Below are 24,860 nucleotides of genomic sequence, written 5' to 3'. Positions count from 1 at the left end.
TGCTGTGCGGCGGCGGAGCTGGGGGCTGAGTGGCAGCAGCATCTCTACCCCCACCCCCTGGAGGATCGCTCCTGCTGAAGTCATTTGGTGCGCGCTGCTTTTTCCTGTGCGAGGATTAGGGGGTAGGAGAATGGCTTTGTGAGGAAGCTCGGAGAGTGGGAGCTGAAGAGAGGTTGAACAGAGGGGCCGAAAGACTTTAGCCTTTCATAGTTCTTTCAGTCAATTCATTCTGAGAGACCAATTGCATGCGGTACGGCAGCTGGGGGTTTTGTTTTCCTTTCAGCTGTGTACTGTAGGAGAAGCTGGTAAGGTTATTTTTTTTATCCTTGTTCTACTGTTCCATGATGCTATTGTAATTGCTTTATCGAAGCGACTGTTTGGTGAGGAAGGGAAGTTGGTTAATGATGCTGAGGGTCCCTGCATTGTCTCTGCTTTGTGCAGCTGCAGTCTGGGGAGAGGCACTGTTTACAGTACAGGGGCTGGTTTCCGCTGAACAACTTTGCTGTATTTTTCTGAAGTTTTTTGAGCCTTTCTTTCAGCAAAGCTAGGAAAATAAGCAAATAAACAGACCTGGCTGTTTAGAAATGGGCAAATTCATAGAGGCTGTAGTTTGTTGAAAAAGCTGCTCTGCCTAATTCTTAGTTTCAGATGTTCTTGCTTTGATGTTATCAGATTTGTTACTTTGCTGAATCAACTCCAAAACTGGGTTTTATTTGAGAACCTTTCTTCACAAATCTTTTCATGTTTTCAGCAGGGTCAAGACAGGTCACTTAAACTGATAGCCAAAGAAAACAACACAAAAATGTATCTGTGGAAGGTGAAAATATTTGAGGAAAGGAAAAATCCTAGGGGAATTCAGGAATTAAAAAATAAATGAAGAAGCATTAATTCTTGGCAGTAATTTTTAGCAGAATGCTTCTATCAGTGTAATGGGAAGCATGTGGTTAGGCAGAGAATATAAATACTCTTTCATAAGATCCAAGATGCACAGGTGCATATCCTGTTTAACTGCACCGTTCCAAAGTTATCATATTTATCTTCATTAAGAAAAAAAAGAAAAAAAAGGAATGCTAAACCAGAAGATCTTGGCTATCCTGTTCCTTTTGTTATTTCTAGACTAGTGACTTGTGTTGGCCAGAATCTTTTATTTCCTTTCATATTATCGTGGGAAACTTTAGCTTGAATTGGTCGGACATACGTGAGCGCAGCTTGGGGTATACCATGCCTATTCCACAGGCAGGCTCTGAAAGTCCTGCCTGTGACTCAGATGAATTGTAAAGACCATAATTACAAACAAAAGTTTCCTTTGTGGCCATTCAAAAATCACAAACAAGGTAAGAGGGGATGATTGACAACAGTTACACTACTGATTGACAGAGAACCAAAAACTTGGTCTGTGACTTACTATGTTAGTTTTTCAAGAAGTGTTGACCTTTTTCACTATTATTCTGTTCTTTCTGGTGGACTATTCCCAACTCCTCTATTGAGGCTAGAATGTCTATCTAAAATGTGTCTTTGTAATTACTGCCTATAGTCTGTATGTCTCTTTACAATGATATGCTTATTTGTTGATGCTGAAACAAAATTGAGAGATGCATTGCAATCAGACCTCCATGAAAGAATGTGTATCTTTTATATGCCTCACATGCTTAGCTATTGATTTCAGCTACAGATTTCACTCCCATGAAGTAATGAAGTGCCACATCCAAATCCTGCAGATTTATACTCACAGTTCTAGCTGTTAATAATGGAAGGCCCAAGGATATCAATGTGGTTACTCATGTGAGTAAAGATTTGGAGACTCATTTCCCATTCATGAATGAAATGGTTTGGGAAATGCACAGTTACTATGGTTCTCTTTTGGCTTAAAAACAAAAATCTCCATAAAAACAACCACTAATGAGATCTGTTAGAGGGGCCCAATGACAGAAAAATTCAGTGATTTAATATAAGAATGTGGTAATAATATAAGAATGTGACAGCAGTATTTTAGGAATTATAATAAAAATGTTCCCTCTCTTCAGCTTTTTAACAGTTTTAGAAGCAAGGGAAACTTAATTAATCTCTTTGTGTTGCCCCACTAGATATGGCCACGACTCCTGAAATACCACCACACCTATGAGATACTCCTCACCTTAAAAATAAAAGTTAGTTTTGGGTGGTCTTTATCACGTACTTGTACCTACTCTCAGTGACAAGTGTCAGTCCTAGCAAATGACAGTAAACTGATATTTCTGGTTAGGCTTCTCCTGGTTGTCTGTAGGCAAAGGTAACAGTATCTCCAGGGTACAATGTTTATTTCACATCCTTGGTTTCACGGCAAGCAAACAAGAAGCAGGATGTTTTCTCTGGTACACCAGTTAAGGCTCCGCAGTTCTCTAAAAGAGAAATTACTTTGGTTCAGTGTTTCTAAACTGTTCAACAGCATCCTTTAGTTTACAGAGATAAAAGAGATGTATTTGCTGCTACTTCTTTCCTAGTTTTCATGAATTCTAAATTTCCAAATTGTATTTTGGAGGAAATATAGGCATCTAATTCAACAGAACTCACAACTGATATTATAGCCCTGCATGTAGATGGTAAAGGTAGTATACTAAAAGTGTTGTGCCAAAGAGCCCTGAAATTACCTGTCTGAAACAGAGAATTGGCTAGCCTATCAATTTTTAAAAGGAAGAGATACATAGACTTTTGTATGGCCATTATTGTTAGAAAAAGGGCCTTGATCACCCCCAACATCACATCTATGCATAAAGAAGTAGATCTTGGGTATAAATGTCTTTTATTAAAGCAGAACAAAATTCCAAAGGTAGAGGGAAACACATATAAGCAAACATAACATTCATTTACTTATAAAATTAGACCAATCTAAACATATTCCAGCAGCCATTAGCTATCAGGTATTTGTCACAACTGAAAGGTTTAGGCAGATCAAGACAGTAATATTGCTTCTCAAAACACATAAACAATTGTGTAAAAGCAATTATAAAGATGGAGTTGCCACACTGGTGCTGTGCTGGAGTTTGGTGATTTTTTGGTGAGTTTTTTCACATTTCTTGGTCCAAATGTCACATAAACACCATGTAGAGCAAAAAAAAAAAAACAACCCAACAATAAAAAAGTGTGTTTTCTATATTATATACATATATACTTATATATGTATGTATAAACATTAAGGAAAATTTATTAAAAAGTACTTGGCACACTGCAGATTTTTTCCCAGCTGGCTGTGTTAGTATTCTTCTTGTACTCTTGCTTGTCTCACTGTAAGATCTGTTGTTTGAACAGATCTGAAAAGACTCATGCAAACATCAAACATCTTCTGTGTTAACTAAACACTCTCTATGTTTGTTATTACACAGAGGATTCACAAAGCTTATACTTAGAGCTGAAGGCTGCCCATCTTCCTGGGAATTACTACCTGAAGTGAATGTCACAATAAGTCAGGCTAAGCATACTCCAAAAGAATTCTACTTGTCTTATTCTTAACAGGAGGAAAACACCTGGGCTCTCCCAGGAAGCTGCCACGTTGCAAACAGTAAGCAGCAGGAGGTCCAGTCTGGTGGGAAAGGATAGGAATTAGCAAGTACAGCTCCCACTTGACTGCCTGACAAACAAGAGATTTCAAATGCTGCTTCAAAATCATCATTTATCTTTTTTTTTTTTTTTTTTTTAAATTGCTGTGAAAGTAGTTAGATATCAATTTGGTATTTTTTTGCCCATGAAGAAATGCAATATTAAAGAGGTTGATTATTTTTGTTATATAAGTTTCAATGATACTTATAGTAGATATATCTATGTAACTTTCAAAACTTTGTGATGGAAATCTGCATGATTTCCAATGATGCTGGTGCATCTTTCTGTTATGCACATCCTCCAGCACCTTAGAATCACAGTGTGTTCCACAGATTGGGATTTTCTTGTTTTTAAATCCATTGTAAACAGAGAGAAATTGAACTGCTGAGTAGGAAATAATCTGCAGGATGGTTTGAATGTATGATCTGTGGGAGATTGTTAAAGTATATGGCTAAGGTTTGAAGAGTTCACAAACATCCCACTCTCTTACTGGGCAGTGCTTCAATAATGTATGGCCATATCCCTTCATCTTTGAAGAGTTATAATGTTTATAAGCATGTTGTACCTCCTGTTTGGATGTAAGTGATCTTCATATTTGAAATCTCAGGTTTTTTCTGGAAAAGTAGTATTCATTTTCCATGATAAAATTTCAGGTTTTAACAGATTGACTTGTGGTCCATTAAAAGTCAAAATTCAGCCCCCATGGTGTGGCAGACTGGGCAGGATGCTGTCTGTCACAGCTGATGAAGAGTGAAATCATAGAGATGTGTGGTCTTATCCAATTAAAAATGACTGAAATGTTAATGGTCTTTTGGCTGACACTTTGGGAAAGACCATCAGTGAATTCCTAAGGGGAAGGAACTTTTAGCTTCCAACAATACCTGAGTCTGTCCAAGCCCAGTACATTATTAGCTGACATCTATGGAGATTTGTAAGAACTTTTGAAGTTTTCTGGATTGCATACAGACAGAATAGAGAAATGGATTATTTTTACTTCCATGAATAGCAGTATCATAGATCAGTGCTAAATAAAGGAAGTCAAGGGTCAACCTGTCAGTCAAAATTCATCTACATTACAAAAATGCAGGAAATTTTTTCCTGCCTTGGTCCTTCCTACCCAGCGCAAACCCATGGAAGAGCTGGTGTAAGCTGAGATTTCAGGACTTCAGAGACTTTCAGAGCATTCTCAGGAGGCAAATGAGGGAACAATGAACTTTGACTGCCTCTGCCCCTCTCCCAAATACTAGACTTTGCACTGGGTGCTACTCCATTTTATAAGACTATTTCTGTACTACAGACCTTTTGCTATCTAAGTCAATAAATTGCCTAGAAAGTGTTTTGAAAAGACAGTAAATGCTGAGAGAACAGTAAGAGTGAAAGCTGGGAGCACGTGCAATACAACCTGGTAGGCATTCGGTTGCAGATTAAGATTCTAAAACCTCTATGTCTGTGTGTAAATATCTCCATGTGATACAGCTCAAATGACAGCTGACACCTGAACTAAATTCTGTTGTCCACACACTGGGATCTACTTCCTCTAGAGATGCATTAAGGTACCTCAGACATCCACGTGGGACTGAGGGGTGACACAGGACATACGGACTTACTGCCTTTCTGGAGAAGTAGCTCTGCCAGGGCATCAGAAATGAGGCCCCTATGGATAGACCCCTCAAAAAGGAGGCCATCTCAGCAGCTCCTCCCATTCCCCTGCTCATGTGGGCTAGACCGTCACTGGCTCCAGTGCCAGATTTCTCAGTCAGCCTGTCTACAGGCAGCTACCCACAGTTCGAATAACTGCTGACTTTTTTTACATCTTTTTATTATGTCACTATTATTGAAGCAAAAGAGTTATTTATGGACTAACATAAAGGTGTTCCTGTTCATTATGGTAACAGGAGGAAAAAGGGAAAGCAGGAAGGAAAAGGAAATAGTATTTGCCCTATCTTTTGAAGGCAGCTACTTTGAATGCTTAAATTAGGACACTTGTCATCTTTGTAAACAATTGAGACCCATATAGACCTTATCTCAATTATTTAAATTCTGTATAAATCCCTGGCCAAGGGGAGACAGTCTCCTTGGACTGACTCATGTGGCCTTGGTAAGATGCTGAGCTGGTAACATCTAGGAGTAGTTGATAGAAAACATCAGGCATGCTCATTATAGCTTAGGTCACCGGAATATTACACCTTCCTAAGGTTATTCTAAGTTCTGCTAGTAGGTGTTCAGACTGAAAGAGATTGAACCAACAGTTCTTTTCAAGACATCATTATATCCTATTAATCTAATTCGGCATAACTTCACTCTTGCATGGTTGGCACTGACTTCTAGATGTATCTCTCTCTTTGTCATCTCTATGGGACTATCACCTCTGAGAAACTGAGGAAAGAAATGCTTTCCTTTTGGTATTTATCACTCCATATGAAGTCCTCTTGCTGACATATCTTTAAACTTTCACATTGTTTATGCATATCTATAGTGTTGTCTAATGTATCCATGTGTATGTTGAAACAATATACATTTGCACTCTACCTCACAATTCTTTTGTTTTCAGAAAACGATTTCCCCAACTGAAAAACATAAATTATAAGTCCAGTTATTGTCCGTTTTGGGGCCCATACTTAGAGTTCAGATGGGAGGGCAATTATGGAAGGGTTTACCAATTTACATATTAATGAAGCATAGTTTGATGGACCTTGATTAACACAGGCTCAGTCAACATCTTAATTAGCCAGAAGCAAAGCATGACAGATTGGTGCCTGTCTTCCAACCCCTGAGATTTTTTGCCAAGCAAGTACAGGTTCCTCAATAGCTGTTCTCCATTGCATTGTTAAAGCCAAGATCTTAATAATCGCTCTGATGAGGTAAGTTAGTTAAAAACTGTTTGGCCATGTGGAGAACACCTGAGGTAGCAAAGCACCTTCATTAGAGGGCAGATCGCAACCAGTTTGTAACCTGGATCAGGTACAATATTAAATAACACGTTTGTGCCACAATCACATTGAGTGCAGAATATGTTTTTTAAGAGCTGTGGATGTTTTTATCTGATTGATTAGTTCCACATGTATACAGGCCCAGGAATCTCTCCACAGGAGCCCACATGGAATTGGGATAAGCACAATTTAAGTATGCCTTTGTAGTTGAGTAACCTGCTGGGCAGGACTTCATCTCTGGTAACAATGTCTCTCCTGATATTTTGTTTAAAGGCTTGCTAGTCTGCAGCTAATTTATTTTACAAGTAAAAATCAACTTTCTCCACACAGATATGTTTTAAAATTCCTTGAATGCTATCAAATATTGTTTTCAAAAGCTAGCCTGTCTGAGGACTAACTCCCAGTAGGATAAGGAAATGTTTAGAATTTTTCCCCATTTGATTCCTTGCTGTACATCTTTAACTGCTGCAAAATATACACAATAATGTGTAGATGGAAATGTTAGGTGTATATTTATTTTTATTTTCAAAAGGAAAATTTTGTTATGAAATGTTTGATTTTAGTCAGAGAAAGTTCTTTTATTGAACAAAAACAGAAAATTATCTCCCTTATTATATGTTCCTGCTATCACGAGTATGCAGAATAAAAGTGCAAATAACGTGCACTGTGTAATTTCTGTTCTTGCTTTCATGATAGCTGGTGTAAGAGCTGCTGGTGGTGACAGGGAGAAAAACATCTGTTGTGTTGTGTGGAATTGGCGTCTGAGCCAAACAGGGAGCAATTTATGACCTTATATTTTCTACTGTCTACAGGCACAACATTGTGATTTTCTGCTTGGTTTCTGAGAAGAGATAAGAACTATCTTTGAAACCAGTACCAGTCACTGCATGAGTGTCAGATTCTATTCTGGCCTTCCACACGAAGGGACTAATATCACAGCCTTCCATACAGAAAGTCTTCCCTCATTGCAGAAATGCAGGAAAGTTTCCCTGAGATCAAAACCACTCAAAAATTACAGATATCTCTTGCCAAAATGGAGAGGATTTATTAGTGGAAAAGATCCAGGAAGCTTCCTTGGTCTATTTGCTTGCCAATGTCTTGTTATTTCTTATATCCTCTCAAAGGCTGCATTATGTGCAATCCACTCCTGTAGGTTTTAGTGACAATCCGGACTCTTATTTAGTGGTTTATTTTCTTGGTATTAAATGTTCACTTCATGCTCATGTTTGTAGTACAAATCATCCTGCTTCCTTCAACTCAGGTCACTAAACAAAGGAAGTACTCTGTACATAATTATAAAAACATTTTTATTGCATTCCTAAATATACTGTAAGTTTTAGAGGAATGGTGAGAATTTGTGTTGAATCCTTTTGTGAAAAGCAAACCTATGAGGCTATTGAAGCCCTAATTTTCACCATCATAAAATAAAAATTTCATGCCTTGAAATATGGAGTGATAGAAATTGCCTTGACACATAGTACTTGAAATATCTTAGGCTAAAAAAGAACAATTTTAATCTTCATGGAACCAGGCATTTAAAATATTCAGCAGCTAAACACAGCTACCATATTGCATTAATGTGGATGCTACCAACATTTTTTGACCTAAGTACAAAGAAATTGATGGGTACAATTTTCTTTAAGCCTAAACACATATTGATAGAGCTCCCACTGAGGTTACTGCAGTCTATGGACATCATGTGGTAACTGAAAATAGATGTTTAGATGAGTAACATGACTAAAGCTAGAACTATCCGTCTTTAATGGCTGAAAAATACAAGAGAAAGCATCTTATGAGACCTTTAAACACTGATTCTTGAGATGACTTTTGTACTTGGAGTTTGGATATTTTTTTTTGCTATGGACAATAGCACTGGAAACTGTTCCCTCTAAATCCAGAAGGAAACTTTTCTGACAGATGGTTATAACTTCAGCCTTACCTCCTCTTGAACATCAGCAGAGGAAACAGTGCTTGGTCTCTGTTTCATCATTTGTTAGATTCATATTACTAATATGCTTTATATTATTCCTTGTTACTTTTTCTTCTGATATCCATCCTGGATAACTAATTAAAAATGGGGATTTATCTTTACTAACCACCATGAATCAAAATGACAGATTGTTTCATTGTTAATACTAAGGAATAAGTCTTTTCATACGTGTCTTCTAGAGATTTGTGTCTTTCTGCATTGTAGCAGAAGCTCACATACTTAGATTTAACCCCTACCTTCAATGTTTAAAACGTGAGATAAATCTCTCCTTTAATGACTTAAATTTGGTGCCAGTATAATGTTAAAGTCTGCAGAACTATCCTGACATTTAAAGAACATAAAATACCATCCCTATACATGTAGACTGCAAAATATTTTAAAGAGGAGACACATCTAAAATACTTAACCACTCCTTGAAATTAACAGTTAACAGAATAAAGTGTATATTAATGTGTAACGTGTTTTTCTCTGGAAAGTTGTAGCACCTATTTTCAACAGTCTTAGAACATTATTTTCTAAGGGTTTCTTGAGTTCTTAGATTAAATACCAAATTCAAGTGAATACAATCAAGAAGCAAAGCAAAATATTAAAATGTGGTGAAGCAGTGTGAGCAGCATTTTCTTAAGATACTTAGTTTGCAAGTCCTAGGAGTAAACAACTGTTTTCTACAGTAGTATGGTGTTCCATGTAAGTTCTTACAATGAACTTCAAAGAGGGAAAGAGATAAAAATATTATGTCTCACACACAGAATTCATCATATCCCCATAATCAGTTATCCTTCTGGAAACATTCAAGTAGTTACACTATAATTAACTTGCATTTGCACAGTGTTTTTCAGCATAAGGAAATCTGTACAAAGTGCTCCCATTTTACAGAAAGGTAAACAAAGAGGTTCAGTATTTTGGTCCGATTCTGGAATTTCTGAGCCAAGTAGGTGTCTAATGTTCATGATCAGAGGTCAGAACATCTTTCACATATGCTCCCCTCTCCTCCATGAGAAGAGGTTTTCCCAGAACCAGTCCCAGAGAGACATATTGGGGAAGCAGGTGGGGACTTATTAACAAGACACATTTGTTTGAGTACAATTGTAGTCATTAACAATGCAGCCATTGAGGTGAATATACACAGAAAGTAAGTATTTATGTGACTGGCGATCTAGATGGAAAAAGTGGAAAATGGGAAAAAATAATTATATTTTGTTAGATGTTTGACTCTTTCTCTGATGCTATTTCTAGGTTGTCATCTTTGTATAGAGCTGTAAGCTTGGAAATGCTAGGTCAAATTGAGAAAATTAAAAGTAAAAAAAAAAACAAAACAAACCACCAAACAAGATGCTGGGAAAAAGCAGGCCAAAAAAACCCAACCAGGTGTAGCTGATATCGTTTAGCGTGGAAAATGTGGTGTTAATTCTCTCTATTCCTTTTATGTAGGAGATCATTAGAGGGCTTTATGGTCTTTCCAGACCAGTACAAAAGACATTCAATATCTTGATGTGTCTCTATGAATTTGAAGGATATGACCTCCACAGGGGATACTACTGTTGGTTTTACATCATTAATGTTTTCCTTCATTTATTTCTGCAGAATACCTGCACCGTCTTTTAAAGTGGGAATTGCCTCGGGTGACAAATTGAATCTTGAATCTTTGCACCTGACACCACAAGAGCCTATAAATTAGTCATGGACTAGGAAGATACAATCCTAAATATTTCTATTTCTCATAGAAAAAACAACCCTTGGGGTCACTAACAAAGAATGAAAAACCTGGACTTGTTAACAAGAAAGCAATTAATTATTTACACACATGTGAGTATTTGCCATTAGCATCTTTAGAATTAGGAATCCTTGTTCTGCTAGATTTACTTCTGCCCTTGAGAGTGTAGCTGTTAAGGTATTCATCAACCCTTTTTAATACTGGGAAAAGCAAACAACAGAAAATACGATTCTAAAGCAGGGCTATATGTGTCCATTGCTTTGGGTCTTTCAAAGGAATCCAAGATTAAGCTATCTTATTGCAAAGCTCCAATAGTGTGGCATCACTAGTAGTGACTGTACTATCACCCATATGGTCGTTTATTATTCTACCACATTCACGGCCAGGATGAAGCAAATAAATTATTGAGTTCTGTGGGTGATTTCATTTATGTATGTATGTATGTATGTCATTGTTAGAGCAAACAGCAGAGAAAAACCTTGCATCCTAATATGACTCCCATGGGGAATCTTAATGCCATTCAGCCAGGTGGAGCTTCTATGTGCTTTTTTTTCCCATTCACTGCCATCCACCTATCCATCATAATGCCCTGAGCACTTTTCATCCATGAAAACTCCTTGCTATAGCAATATGTAAGCTTTCTAAATAAAGTCTGGCACCCCTGAGGGAAACAATATAGACTTCTAGGAATTCTCATATATTTAATCTGTTTTAAGGCCTGAAAAGTGTATTTCTGTAATAAAATATTTCAAGACCTTTTTGTCCAGGGAAATTTTTTTTCCATGGCAGGTGACCCACAGGACTGCTGCAGATATGAACATTTAGGGGTTTCAAATGGATGCAGTATGATGCAAGAATTTTTTATAGAATACTCCAGGTTGAAAGGACCCCACCCCCATCCTGCTCACCCCCAGTGTCTGAGCAGTTTGAAAGCATAAAGGTCCATGTTATCCCTGCAGATATAGGCAAAAAACTCCCAATGGTTACAGCCAAAGCTGCATGTGTGCATCCAAGTGTAGTATTTTGGTTTTGAAAGTTAACTAGGATATGAGAGAATAGAAGAGTGTTTTGTATATCACCTTTGTTATGGCTCAAAGTACCTTACAAGGACATAAATGAGATACTGGTAGCACAGGGAGCATGAAGGAAGGCTGGGAAGATATTAGGTGCTTAGCAGGAGATCACAAAGCATTTCAAAAAACAGATCTTGATTTACTAAAAAGAAGCAATAGACAGTGGCCAGAAACACTGATGTTAATTTTTTTCTGCTTCCTCTTCTTCCCTGTCTCTTACATCCATAAAAGATGACACCAAAATTTTGAGATTTTTTTAACCCACTATCTTAAAATTATTGACATCTTCTTTTCCCTCAAGCCTTGTCTTCTGACCATTCAGCAAGGCCTGGGTACTAATTTTGAACAACAAAATGTCTTCTCAGCTTTAGCTTTGCATTGTGAAACGCTTTAGTCTAGTTCCGCTGACATCATACACAGAGCTATGTAGTAGGATACGTGCAGTCATTTGGAGAGAAAACCCTCCTAAGCAGCTGAGCAAGGTGGGCACTTTTCTAGTACCTTCTTTAGGGCAACCTGTGCTGCCTGAGCAGAGACATCTGAGTTGGCTCCATCTCTGTGCACTCAGGACTCGGGGGTATGCGCCTGACCTGAGCAACCAAATCATGTGGGGAGCTGGAATTCTAAGCCAATATTGTCGCATTTAGCTTGAGCATAGCACTGTCATGTGAGTGTTTCCCATATATTGGACTCCTCCTTTGCAGCTTCTTGCCATGACCCAGGCAAACCTTCACTGAGCTACCCTAATTCAAGTCCCCAGTAACTTGAATAGCAAGGTATGTGGATCAAGCTCCATGGAGCAAGGAAGAGCTGCCATAAGAACCCAATCACAGGAGAAATGCTGAGCAAGCAGATTCCTCTGTAAAGCTCATGGTGAGATTTGGGGCAGCTGAAAGGATGCAAGGGTAGATAAGCCTCTTGAGCCCAAATAAAGTTAAGTTTTTTAAGGCAAAAGGGTCAGTCATGCCTGGAGACAATTTATTTAGCCTGAAATTCCTGGCAGGTGACCCACAGGACTGGGTCTCCACCAACTGAACAATTTTTAGAATTCGTGGGCTCTCATTGTCTGTTTCTGATGCAACATGATAGTTGCATGTGCCTGTAATTTTTCCTCTAAACCACTTTGCGAGGAAGCTTGCTTGCAGTGACTGCATAGTTCCCATTGTTTACAAGTCTCTCTTTATATTACTGACATCAAGGTTGGATTTATCTGGTTATATTTCCTAATTTGTGTATTTGTTAAAACATTTAATAGAATGCTTCTAAAATTATATACTCAGTATTTTCATTATAAAAATAAGCAGCAACATGCATATCTGTCTGCTACTGCATTTGAAGTGGTAGGATTTGATTTGGGGCAGTGCCAGGAAATGGCTACTTTTGTAGTCTGGGTGGAACAGCTTGAATGCAATCAAGGCTTTTTTTGCTGCTTATTCTCTGCCTTACAGTACACAGGATTATGGGAGGTATTCTTAAATAATTATTATGATAATAAGATTACATACCTACAAGCATCCATACAGACATGCAAGCACATTTACAACTCTTATATCTGATTTTTTAACAGCTCTAATTGCTTAGTTGAATTTCTTTCTCTCTTTCTTTCTTTCTTTTTATACGTATCTATATATCTCTGTTAACATATCTTTCCTGCTTATTACCCTTTTTAAGTGGGGGTGAAGGCTATCAATACTGTTGCCCCAGGACCCAGGTTTTTTAACCATGTAGTGACTGGGGCCCATTTTGCCTCATTAAGTCGCCTGAGACTCCCTATTAATGTGTAATTTTGCACTTTGGTATTGCAGTGGGAGCTGAAATAAAAATAAAATGAAAAGGTATGATAAGAAGCCCAGAGGTTTCTAAACTATAGTGTTTTAGCTGGAGTTAAGGGAACAATTGCTTTACATTTCAGATCATGCCAGCAGTCACAGGCAAAAGCCATCTCATGAAGGACTATATGGAGTGGGATCAGGGTGCTGCTCCATGGGGAAGCACTGGGAGAAAAAGAAAAGCTGGAAAGGAGGTCAAGGCAAGGCCTCTGAGAAAAGGGACTTCTTGTCTGCTCCAGCTGCTGAGTGAAGCGGGACAAAGGGCTGAGGTGTGGGAGCCAGCTGGGAAGGAGCAGCTTTCCCTGGGCATAGCTGCCCTTCTCTGCTCCTGTGGGGCACCCACTGGCATCCATCACCTCCTGGCAAGCCAGGCAGCAAGGCCATAGTTGCTCTCCTGCCCTCACCATCTGGCTGCTTCCCTTAATGTGCCTGGAGCTGACTGTCATGGTTTGTGTGCTCTGTGTAATACTGGTATAAAAAAGGAAAAATGTAACCCCCAGAACTGTATGCACATGTACAGTTACAGGGAAGTGTTTGTCAGTGATGGGCTACGGGGTAAGTCAGTGAATGTCTTAAAATGCTGATAACTTTGACCGGACAATTAACTGTTTTTTTTCCAAAAGGCAATGTATTCGGGATCAGTGTGGTTAGTGTCTTTTTGATATCTGCCCTTCCAAAGAGCAAACAGGTGTGGGAAATGGGATAGTTTGTGGGTTGTCTTCAGAAATAAATATTTCTGTAGTCCCTGCCACTTAAAGAGATTGCGAAGCCTGAGCTAAAGCTGGTGAATGTCATGGAGTCAGCAGGCTGTTTAAAGCAACAGGTATTCAACCTGAAAGGTAGCATGCTTTGCACAACCTCCTCTGCGTCTGCTCTGCAGAGGAAGGGAGCTTGCAGCAGCCCTTCTGGCTATCACAAGACATATTTTCCCTTCCAGGAGCTCATTGCCTAGGCTACCATGAGCACAAAATGAGTTCTTTTCTTACCTGTAGAGAAGAGCTAGCTTTCAAAAACATTAACCTCCTGCCAGACTCCACCTCTTTCACAATCATAATATTTTAGGTGAAAAATCATAACATGTTAAAGACAATTCTGCATTCCTTTTTTCTAGCCTCTGGCTTTCAAATCGTAGGGGTTATATTCAGGTCAGACTGTCAGCTCTCTCTCTGTAACAGTCTAAAGGCTAAATCCCTTTTAAAAAAGAAAATAAATCTTCAGTTCTCACATAATGACTTGGTATCTGGAGCTGAGGCTTCACAGAAAAGATCAAATAGCCTAAGCCTTGTGACAGAACTGTAAGGAATGGCAACGCCTCATTATCCCACAGAGTAACATCTCAGTTATAGTAGTCTTTGAATGTTCTCTGAGACAGATGACCAAGAATATATGTAGTCCCAGTGACAGGAGAGGGTACTGCTCCTGTGCTGTGTGCGTTGGGGATTGTCATTTGTGCTCCAGATCCCTGTATTGTTATAGCTGCTCACTCAAGCATTGCATGGGGTTAATTTGATGGTTGTGGCAGTAAAATGGTAACAAGATGTGAGATACTGTGCAAAAGTTAATGACTCATGGGCACAGATGGGGCCAAAACTGGTTATGAGTGTCTGCTTGGCATTAAACTCCTAGAAAATTCGAGAACAACAGAGATGGAGGGACAATACAGTGAACAGCTTGTTCTTCCTCGGTGATCTTCAAAAGAGAGAAGGACCCTCGTCCCATTTGGACCCAACCATGAGCTCATTTCAGCCTGCACACTCTTCTCCAAGAGCTGCAGCTGTGTTGAAGCAACCTCTGTGCCTGTGCTAATGGGATAAAAGCATTTCCATGTGCTCTTTGCATTCACAAAGCACATGCCCTTCCCCATGGCCTCCAGTGTATCCCCATTGCCTTGAAATGGATTCAAATATTAAAGCCTACTATGTTTAATTATTGCTAAGTCTGGGAGGAAATAAAATCTTATGGCCATTTTAACATGTTTCAAGACAGGTAGGTATAAGTCACAAATGTGCAGTGAGTTATGGAAAATACAGAAGCCATCAGAAAGCAGTAATATGCTCTGAAGAGAGTGATCATAAAACTTACAAGGTCTTCTCAGCCATGTGTGTAGGGTTCTGCAGTTCCTGGCCTGATAAGTATCGTTCCTCAGCAAGGATCTCTCACAGTCAGGACCTGCACAGGACAAACTCGCCCCAAGGCATGGCGTGGTAACACTCCGGAGGTGTTGTAAACCAACCCATGCACAGGTAGAGTGCTACTGGGAGAATTTTGTCTTAAAAATTATTAAATCCCCATGATTTCAAACTAAGTCAAGTGGAAGAACTTGGCTTCAGCCCTTTTACCTACTATATGCAAAAAAATAACTTTTTTTTTCGCTTGTGTGAGTATAGAACAAAGCGCACATGGGCAAGTTTTCCCCATGATATATAGCCCTGCTATCCCTCTGCTTTGCTTCTCCCACTAGTTTCTGATTTTGGGGAAATACTGCATTATGCATGAACCAGCCTGTGGACATCTACTGTTTCATTCAAATGGAGCTTTGTGTGTATATATGTATATATACATTTTAACAAAGGTGTGTCTACTCCTCCCCTGTCCCCCTCCTTTTTCCAGCACAAAAGCCAATGCTTTCTTTAAGTAATGTTGTAGCAAAACAGCACCAAAACAAGAAGAAAACCATCCGGGCTACATTGAGGGTCAGTGCAAAGAGAACAGTTCTGAAGTGCTGCTGTTCTTATGGGGGGGGGGGGCTGAAGAAAGAGAGTATTTCCTTCAAATTGAAGTTCACAGAAAACTTTGGTTTACAATTTAGCATCATTCTCTCTTCTCCCATTAGAATATCCATGATGATATCTGGCAGCCACAGCAGCAGCAGACAAGCTCCACTATCCTGAGTTCTGGGGTTTTTTTGAAGTATTTATATATTGTTGAGAGCAAACAAGCGAAATAGAAACCATGGCTAACTTCCAATTTTGCACTTGCACTACAAGCTTCTTGACATTGTCTTTTTTTATTAATGAATCATTTCAGTTTTCTTCTGATGCATAATCACATTACTCTTTCTTCTTGCATAAAATTTTCCTGTGAAAGTTTAAAGACCCTTGTTGCTGCTAGAAATCACTCCTGTCTTTTTGTTTCTAAAGACTATTTTTTTTAAAGTCTTTATACTACACAGGAAAAAAAATTACTAAGAGATTGGAGAAATATTTCTTGGAAGGGGATGTAAAAAAACATATATTATGTTTTGTGGAGGATGATACACCTAGTAATGCGGTTGGAAGAGCTTAATCACTGTTTTTTCACATGGAGATAAAAATGTTTGCTAATGACTGTTGACAATATGTGTTGATGATGCTAGGCTTCTAGCCTGAGCGCTAGCAAATGATGATAAATTCCAGACTCTAATCAAACATCTTTCAGAAACATTAACATTTGCTAAATAAACATATTTTTCTTTTCTCTATTGCATGTAATGGATGTTTTTAATATTGTTTGCCAGTCTTTTTATAAAGCATAACAGATGGCCACTGCTTCTAATGAAATAATTATATTACTTAACCCTTTCCTTGGGAACGAAAAGACTTGGGCTTGATTTTCCACTGTCTTATCTTTTGATTTCTATGCAGTGTCTTGCAACTGCCATTCATATTTTTTATAAATGACCCTGATGACAAAGACAAGAAACTTTTGGTTGAAAAAGCTATTGCTTCCAGGGTCTGGTGGGCATCCCTCCAGGGAAAGGCTTTTCTAGAGGCTTTAGCAACTTCCCTGAGAGACAGGTGATTTCAGCAAGTGTAGCAACTTCTCAGCTATAATTGATATCAGCTCTTGTGATTCAGCTCTTTGTGAAATCACCCCAGCAGAACTCGGGGACAGAGAGACAGGAGCCTCGTTTGGCAGTTCCACAGAAGCAGCTTTTATTATCCAGCAGCCCCTGTGAAGGGAAGGCCAGGGACAAAGGCTCCCAACATCAAGGCTTGGGGACAGAGGTTGTATGGGGAAGGCAGGGGGTGGGGTAATAACCAATTAGCCAACGGGGTACCGGCTATTACCATATAGAAACAAGGCAAGTTGGGAGTGTCTCTTTTTGTCACCATGACCCGAGGAAGGTTGCTTATCTCTGGGGAGAGTCTTTTGGATTTCCAGCCTTTCTCCTCCAAGGGAGTGCAGAGGGCTCCCGCGCCAAGGGCTCACAGTCCTCCACAAAAACCTATTGCCAGTTTTAAATGAAAGAATGGCTACTTGTCTTGGGTTTGATTTTCACATTGGTCACCCTCTCTCTCTTCATAAAATGCAGCAGAGAAAGTTCAGTCCAAAAGTCTGTGAGGAAGCACAGAACTGTTAAGAGCCAACTCTCAGAGTGATGTGGTAGATCTACGCTGCTCTCAGAGACAGATCTTGGGAGTGCTCAGGAACAGCTTCTTCTTGATCTACCTGATGATACAATTGCTTGAAGAATTTTATGTCAATACCCTCTGTGTGTCTTTTTTGTGTGTTCCTGCTGACAGGCTACTCCCTGAGTATTATTGAGGTACTAAACTGGCAGATACACTTATGTATGCAAAGAGCCATATGTGGTGTAAAGTGGTCTCTAAATTAGGTTAAGTTCAGGCTCCCAGGTCCAGTGTTTGTCAACTACTCACTGGCGAGGTTATTCTGCTCTCTGCAGTCAATATTTGTCCTGCTGAGAACCTGAACATTATCAAAACAGATGCACTGGGAGTGTTCAGGAGCATCCTGACAAGATGGAGTCTTTTTGCAGCATGCTGCTGTGTGTGCATGTGAATGGCAGAGTGAGAACAGACTTCTCAGACTCAGAACACACTTGATTCCTAAACATTTCAGAAAGTATTTGGCCTTTGACATTGATGACATACCAGAGATTGCTAATAATAGCATGCCTGAACTTTTGTTAGAAAAATAAGCACATCCCTCAGCAATTCCCACACTCCTAGGTTAAATCACCACAATATCATATTTATTTATGAGATACAGAGAAATATTAAAACCTCAGCTGAATAAGTTTGTTCTCCTTTGAGAGGTCTTTTTCACGAGACTGAAAAGAAGAACAATATATCAGCTAATCATTTGTCAGCACCACTGCTCTTGGACACACATAGGGGTGGCAGGATGCTCTTGTCCCACTCTCTTGCCCAAAGCTGCTAAAGTTCTGCTGAATTATCGTGGCAAATGCAGTTTCATTCACTACCCGTAAAATAAAGGAAGTGTGAGTAAGAAGAATAATTAACTGAATTAAGACAGAGCAATTCCTAAAAGGAAATACTGTGAATGGATGAGCTTTGAGAGCAAGCTTCTGCTGAAGGTTAGGCGGTATTGTTTTTTGTATTAGGGGTGGGGGGTGGTAAGATCGATAAATCTATCTCCAAGAGGAAGTCAAACTTGGATACATACTTTCAGTTTTGCATGTTTTCTGAACACAGCAGTAAGGACTCAACCTGTTCACACCCACAATTAATATAAAGCTGATTATTCACAAAGGTGGAAATATGGGGATATATGCCTAAGTTTTGTAATATTTACTATTTCTATATCTAGGAAGAAATGACAACAGAAATCTGTGAGAGCAGATAGGGATAAAAGTTCATTATGAAGAGACCTGGTTTTAGCATGAATCTTGAAGGATGTAATAATTAATGGAATAACATTGTTTCCATGGAGTCATTATATATGATAGCTGCCCTGGTACTGAACATGTTTCTCACCTCTCTGGACATGACATTCAAAACTTGTCTGTTTGTCTGATACAAAAATTCAGTGTTTGTGTTTGTTGCTTACCTCTTTTGAAGGGGGGAAAAAAAAGTACATGTTAAATCAGGAAAGACAGAAGGAATATGAAAAAGAGCAAGATGGATTGATATCCATATATTTCAAGTGAATTGTTGGAATTATCAAAAGGTTTACTTGCTGGTGGTTTTATCCCCCCTTATGCTGACTGTCAGGATATTCTGTTGCTATAGGCTGGTGCGGAACACACTGCATTAATGGTCAGAGTTCAGTGATTTGATTTTATTTTCACAAGCAGAAAGCTGGTCCTTAACAAAAACTCTTGTGTCCCAAGGGGGTAGGCATATGCTGGGAAAAAAATGTATCACAAATTTCAAGTATGCAAGCTTGTGGCCTTTTAAGACTGTAACTACAGAGGAATTACAAGACACAGAGACTTCACGGTGATAGTAGTGCTGGGGCATAAAGTGTAACAAAGCAACTCCTGGAATACAGCAATAGTGTACTTCCTTCACAGCCATTAAAGCTAGGTGAAAAGTAATTGCTGGTTTGAACCTATGCTGTCTTATCTTTGTGTGGAAAAATCAGCTTTAAGCATCAGAAAAGTTTAGAAGTGGAGTCAATGTCATCTTAGGAAGAAGTGGATCTTACAGTGTTTTAGATGCAAGAATAAGTAGAACTGCCTGCTGTACAAGGTTTTTAAAAATGTATTTTATCGTTGCCAAGTTTGGATCTGAAGTTCAGCTGAGAAGTACCAAAAAACTGTTCAGATTTTTCCCTGCAAATAGAAAGTTTGTTTAGTTTCTACAAGAAGCTGGTGTCACGGCTGCGTCGTAGAGAGGTTCCAGCTCTTTCTGAGCCGCTGGGTGTGGGAGCGCGCAGGCTGCGCTCAGCCGGGCGGGAAGAGGGAGAGGAGCGCAGGGAAGGGGAGCGCCCGGGGCCCCGGAGCGGCCAGGGGCCGGCTCTGCCCCCCGCGCCTCGGGCTCCCCGCCCGGCCCCGCTTTTCGCTTTGTGTGCATGCACGAGTTTGGTACTCAGGAGCTCGTTACTCCGTGTGACCACAGATGTGTGGGTTCTCAAGCGCTGGGACGGGGCAGTGGTGGCGTCACCATCCCTGGAGGTATTTTAAAGTGCACATAGATGCCTACCATGCTGAGGGACATGGTTTAGTGGTGGAGTTGGCAGTGCTCGATCTTAAAGGTATTTTCCAACTTAAATGATTCTATGATTTACACGGAATGCTTGTTGTTCTTCCTCTTCCCACCTCCCGGTCTCATAATTTATCACCCCATCCACTTTTTCATACTTATTCCTGCAATCATCACTTACCCTGTAAGTGCCACAAGTACCCAAATACTGACACCAGTGACAGAATCGTTATGACAGATGAAGTCTATCTTGTTAAACAGAGGGTCAGCTTTAGGTTTGAGAACAGATTTGCTTAAAATTGCAAAGCCTTCTGGCAGATGACTTCACCATCACCTTCAAACTTCCCAAGTCAGGTTTGGTGTGTGCTGAGGAACAAGGAGGCAACAAAAGCCTTTCTTGCACTTCAGAAAGGAGCCCAAATACAGAGTTTGGATGGGTTTATTTTTGTAGGTAACAAAAGTGGTGATTGTAGAACAAGCATGGCAATTTTACCTCAGCTAACTACAATACAAAAATGCCTCTTGCTGAATGCTTATTATTGTATTTGCAGATTGGCTTCATATGTACCACATGTGCTTATTGTTGTTGCATCGTGATTTCAAGATTTTATGAAGTGATAAGCCACATATTAATAGTTTTAACAGAAGGTTCTCTAGTTGTTAACGTGGTAACACCTTGCAAGAACAACATGTTATGTCCATTTTTCCTTCTAGAAATATGCAACATTCCACACTTCAAAATATATAAGGAAAGTGCCTATTTAGTACTTAGATCTGCTCAATATATTATCTTCCATGAATTCCTGCCATGTTGCTCAGTCCTGCTATAAAAATTTGCTGCCTCAGACTGCAAAATATTAATTCATTTCCCAGGAATCTCTTTGGGTACAAGCTGTGAAAGCAGATCTGGAAGTTGCAAGCACATTTGCTCTTGGTGCATCTTACTCCAAACTGAACTGATTACTAACACTATTATAGTAACAGGTGTTCAAATATATCCAAGTAAGTTATTAGCCAAGCTTGGATGATTCTTTTTGTTTTCCCTGACCACAGTCAAGTTATCAGTTGCATATGGATGTAAGCCTAGTCATATTTACCTCAGTAAAAATTGGGCCATTTTTAAAATAAATGAGTTTCATAATAGCAGGGTTCCATCCTATGACTGTATCAGATGTCAATGAAAATTTTCAAAATAAGGTACCAGGTACACAGTGATCACAGTGATCCAAAAAAGTCTAACAGTGGTGTTTTGATGATAATAAAAATTAGGAAACCTTATATTTATTTACATTCTATATATCCTAATAAACCAAGCCGAATTAAAATAAGTTAATGTGTTAAAACTTCCCTTTAATTGCGTCATGAAGAGTACAAAAAAGTATAAAAATTTGAAATTTGATGCCTTTACAGTAACTCCATTCAACCAGCCCTTCCAAGTATGCAGTGCATGAAAGCATTTGCCCAGGAATAATATCTTAGTAAATGGTCATGATTTGATGTGACACATTTTTCCCCCAATTTGCATTCCTGATAATAGACTTACTTCCTAAATATCACCTTCAGATACATTGGCAAAAAAGGTAGCCATCTGAAAGAATCACTGGATAAAATGTTGGTGATGGGGCAATCTCGGGTCTGTGTCTGAATGTGAGACAAGGGGTTCAGACCATTAAAATCTATATGGTCTATTGCCATGCTAATGTTAGTTCTTTGTTTAGTGCAGACTTTTAAACAGGTTTCCATGACTCATTAAATCCTCTGAAATAAAAGTCCTCACAATTCTAGTACAGTGGAGCATTTATTTTTGGACTTAATTATAAACAGGCAAGATAATGAGCTACCTAACTTGTCCCCTTTTCTGAAGAAGGAAAATGGTTAATGACCTCTCCTTTCTCTAAACAGTATCAAAATCCACTATATTTGATAGATAAAGGAGTGGAAAGTCCATGAAAATATGAAAGGCATGCATAAGCAAATGCCTGTTGGGCAACTAATATTTTAAAAAACAAGTAAGAATATGTATTTTGTGAACCTATTAAGTATTCATCTCAATCTAGTAACAGTAGCAACCCCTTATCACCAGCTTGAGACACTGCAACATCTTCACGATACGTGGATCAAATGCCTTGCTAACATTTGTAAAATGCTGATGATATTAACTCTTGGAAAGGGCCACACTGAAAGATAAATGCATAAAAATGCTTGAGATTCAAGATCACCTGTCTACTGTCTGATTTCTCCTTGTCCTTCTACTTTATTTTTATATAACAGTTTGATTTATCAAAAGCAAAAGATTAATGGGTTCAAGAAGTCACTGGAGAGAGTAGGGTGGTGGACACACATCACTGCTCACCTACAGCATGCCCCTAATAACCACCCTCAGTTAAGTGTGTTGAAAGCTTTAGTGGTTTGTGGTGGCCAAACAGAGCCTACATAAAGGAAAAAGTTTCCCAAAAGGATTGAACATGAGAACTCACAGGAAGACACCCAAATTAAGGTAAGTACAGATCCCTTCCTTGCAGCAGTTACCAATCTAAAAAGACTGTGAGTCGTGCCTTTACTTTATTTGCAGCATTTCAAATCACATAAAGCTATAACAATAATGATCTTTCTGACTGTAGTGACAGCTTCTCTTGTTTTAGATTTGCATTTCAGATGCTCTCCCTTCTTTTTCAGCTTTGAAGCTGCAAGTGATCAGAGCTTTACACTTCTAAGGTCTAATATGAGGATATGGCAGGTGAATTTTTCTGTGGAGTTATTTCTGTGCCCCACAGTCTTTAGGGCTAAGGATGCTGGGATGGCCTGGAGAGCTTCCCTGCTGAAGTGTCATCACCTTTTCCCAAAGGACTCTGTGCTTTGTCCTTTTTTGTGTTGTACTACGTTTTCCACTCAATTAAATACATAAGCAGATAGTCCCAGTGAATTGCAAGTTCCTGTGCTAAAAGAAATATGAAAATTGTTTAAATCCCAAGTATTTCACTTTTGAATCCTTAGTATGATTCTTTTTGATCTCTCACTTCAGTGTGAAGTGCAGTACACCACATATATGTGCTTCCACTCTGAGTAGACATGCAGAAGGAGGGAAGCAAAACCAGTTGTAGCCAGGTGGTTTGGTAACTGAGCAACATGGCTGCACAACTCAGCCTAATTCCTCTGTATGTGCTGAGGGGTCTTCCTGTCTCATTTTGCTCTGCAGCACCATATAGTACCAAGTTACCAGTTGTTAATTTTAGGTGGTAGATGGGAAATTGAGAGCACCAAAAGCTTGGATCCCTAAAGCTGACAGGATATTCAGGACATCACTGTGCATTCCCATTGACATAAAAGGACCTTCTTTGTGCCCAAGAGATGTGGAAAAGCCTTTATGAAATGGATGTTAAGACCTCTGCATATCATTGCAGTTTCATAGTGAATTACAGCAAAATTACAGCTAAGAGAGATGTCGGAACAAGAAGACGAGAGAGTATGAGCATACGTGACAGTGTGGCCCTAGGGATCAAAATCTGCATGAAATAGTTTAGAAGGCATGCATTAACCTTCATCATTGGGCTGATGTGCAGTAGCAGCTACTTCTGTGCTTTTTTTTCCCTGCTGTTGGTGTAAAATAATGATGTTGGAGAAAGTGTTGCAGGCACGGGTTATAATGGTTGAGTCTCCCTGTAAATAAACATATGTATTTATGAAATAAGACACTCTGGACAATATCTGCCAATTTCAGCATTGAAGTGATAAGTGCAGACTGATAATAACCTGTGGAAGTAAGAGATGCAAAAATTAATGCCTAGTAATGAGCATTTTATTTCTGTGCTGAGCTTTACTTTCCACAAGTCTTACCTGAATCAGATTTTTTGGGTTACTGCAGGTTTTTTGAGTATCTTCATGAAAATGTTTATCACCAACTATGGAAACATAGTTTTCGTGGACCAGTCTGCTTTTTTATTTTAGTTTTTTTTTTTATAAGGGCATCTTATAAAATGAGAATCAAAGGTTTGGATTATAAACGTAGTTTGCGTGGAACCTGGAGAAGTACATTATCTTTGCAGTCATTGTCTTTTATTGCCAGCGTCATTTAACAAAAAGGGAGGACTGAATAGGTGACACATCTGGAAATGTGAGTGAAAGAAAGTAAAAATTCTTTTGGAGACTGGTAAACCTACACTATATATTCCTGTAATTAAAAGGAACAAGCTACAGTGACTCATAAAATTGCCATGTGAAAATGGTTTAAAAGCTAAAAAAGGGCTACTTGACACAGATGGAAGTGTGAGACCCAACCAGACCAGTCCTCCCAGGGCAATCCCAGTGAGCCTATTTATAAACACACCATTTCAAAACCCTCCTTAGCTGGTTTTAAGCAATGCTCCTGGTGAGAAAAACATTAATGTGATAAGCAAAGACTTTCTGAAACTGTCTCCTATTTAACTTCTGTGACTAATTCTTCATGATATCTGCCCACATCCTTGAATTGCTTAATTTAAAATCCTCTCATAAGAAAGTTCTTTTGATTTTCTTCTAAATTCTTTGCCTGTTTTTCTCATTTGAAATTAGAGGAATGTGATGGTTTCGGTGTTAACCTTCCCATATAAATATATTACATGGTCAGTATCAAGAGCTTCTCTGAAGCAGTGGGAAGGTATAGTAATCTGATATTTCATGGGTAATCTGACCTTGATGGTAACCCCAGTGAACTTCAGAAGCTTATGAGTCGAATCATGAGTCACATATGTTAGCAAATTCTCAGTTGTATAAAGTGGTTTTCCTGCCAGAGTCTAAGGATTTGGGGTTTGGGTTAAGGTTTTTTTTGTCATTCCCCAGCCCACCCCCTACAACCTCATCTCACCACCAACACTTAACATCCAGT

At 39.1% G+C, this 24,860-nt stretch overlaps 1 protein-coding gene across 2 annotated transcripts in view; it reads left to right on the top strand.

Annotated features, from left to right (window-relative positions):
• The window catches only part of MID1 (midline 1), a 251,547-nt gene that overhangs the window by 68,721 nt on the left and 157,966 nt on the right, over window positions 1-24,860 (top strand). Inside the window, exon 1 of one of the 2 annotated variants that reach the window (XM_032100631.1) lies at window positions 136-305. The exons of the other annotated variant lie outside the window; for it this stretch is intronic. The gene's annotated coding sequence lies outside the window, so the exon portion shown is untranslated. Of the gene's footprint in view, window positions 1-135; window positions 306-24,860 lie in introns of those variants that run through there. 2 annotated transcript variants of the gene reach the window in all.

This window comes from Corvus moneduloides, chromosome 2 (assembly GCF_009650955.1).
Source record: "Corvus moneduloides isolate bCorMon1 chromosome 2, bCorMon1.pri, whole genome shotgun sequence".
In the NCBI taxonomy this organism is placed as follows: domain Eukaryota; kingdom Metazoa; phylum Chordata; class Aves; order Passeriformes; family Corvidae; genus Corvus; species Corvus moneduloides.
The sequence above is the reverse complement of the archived record's forward strand: the minus strand, read 5'-3'. Positions and strand labels throughout refer to the sequence as shown.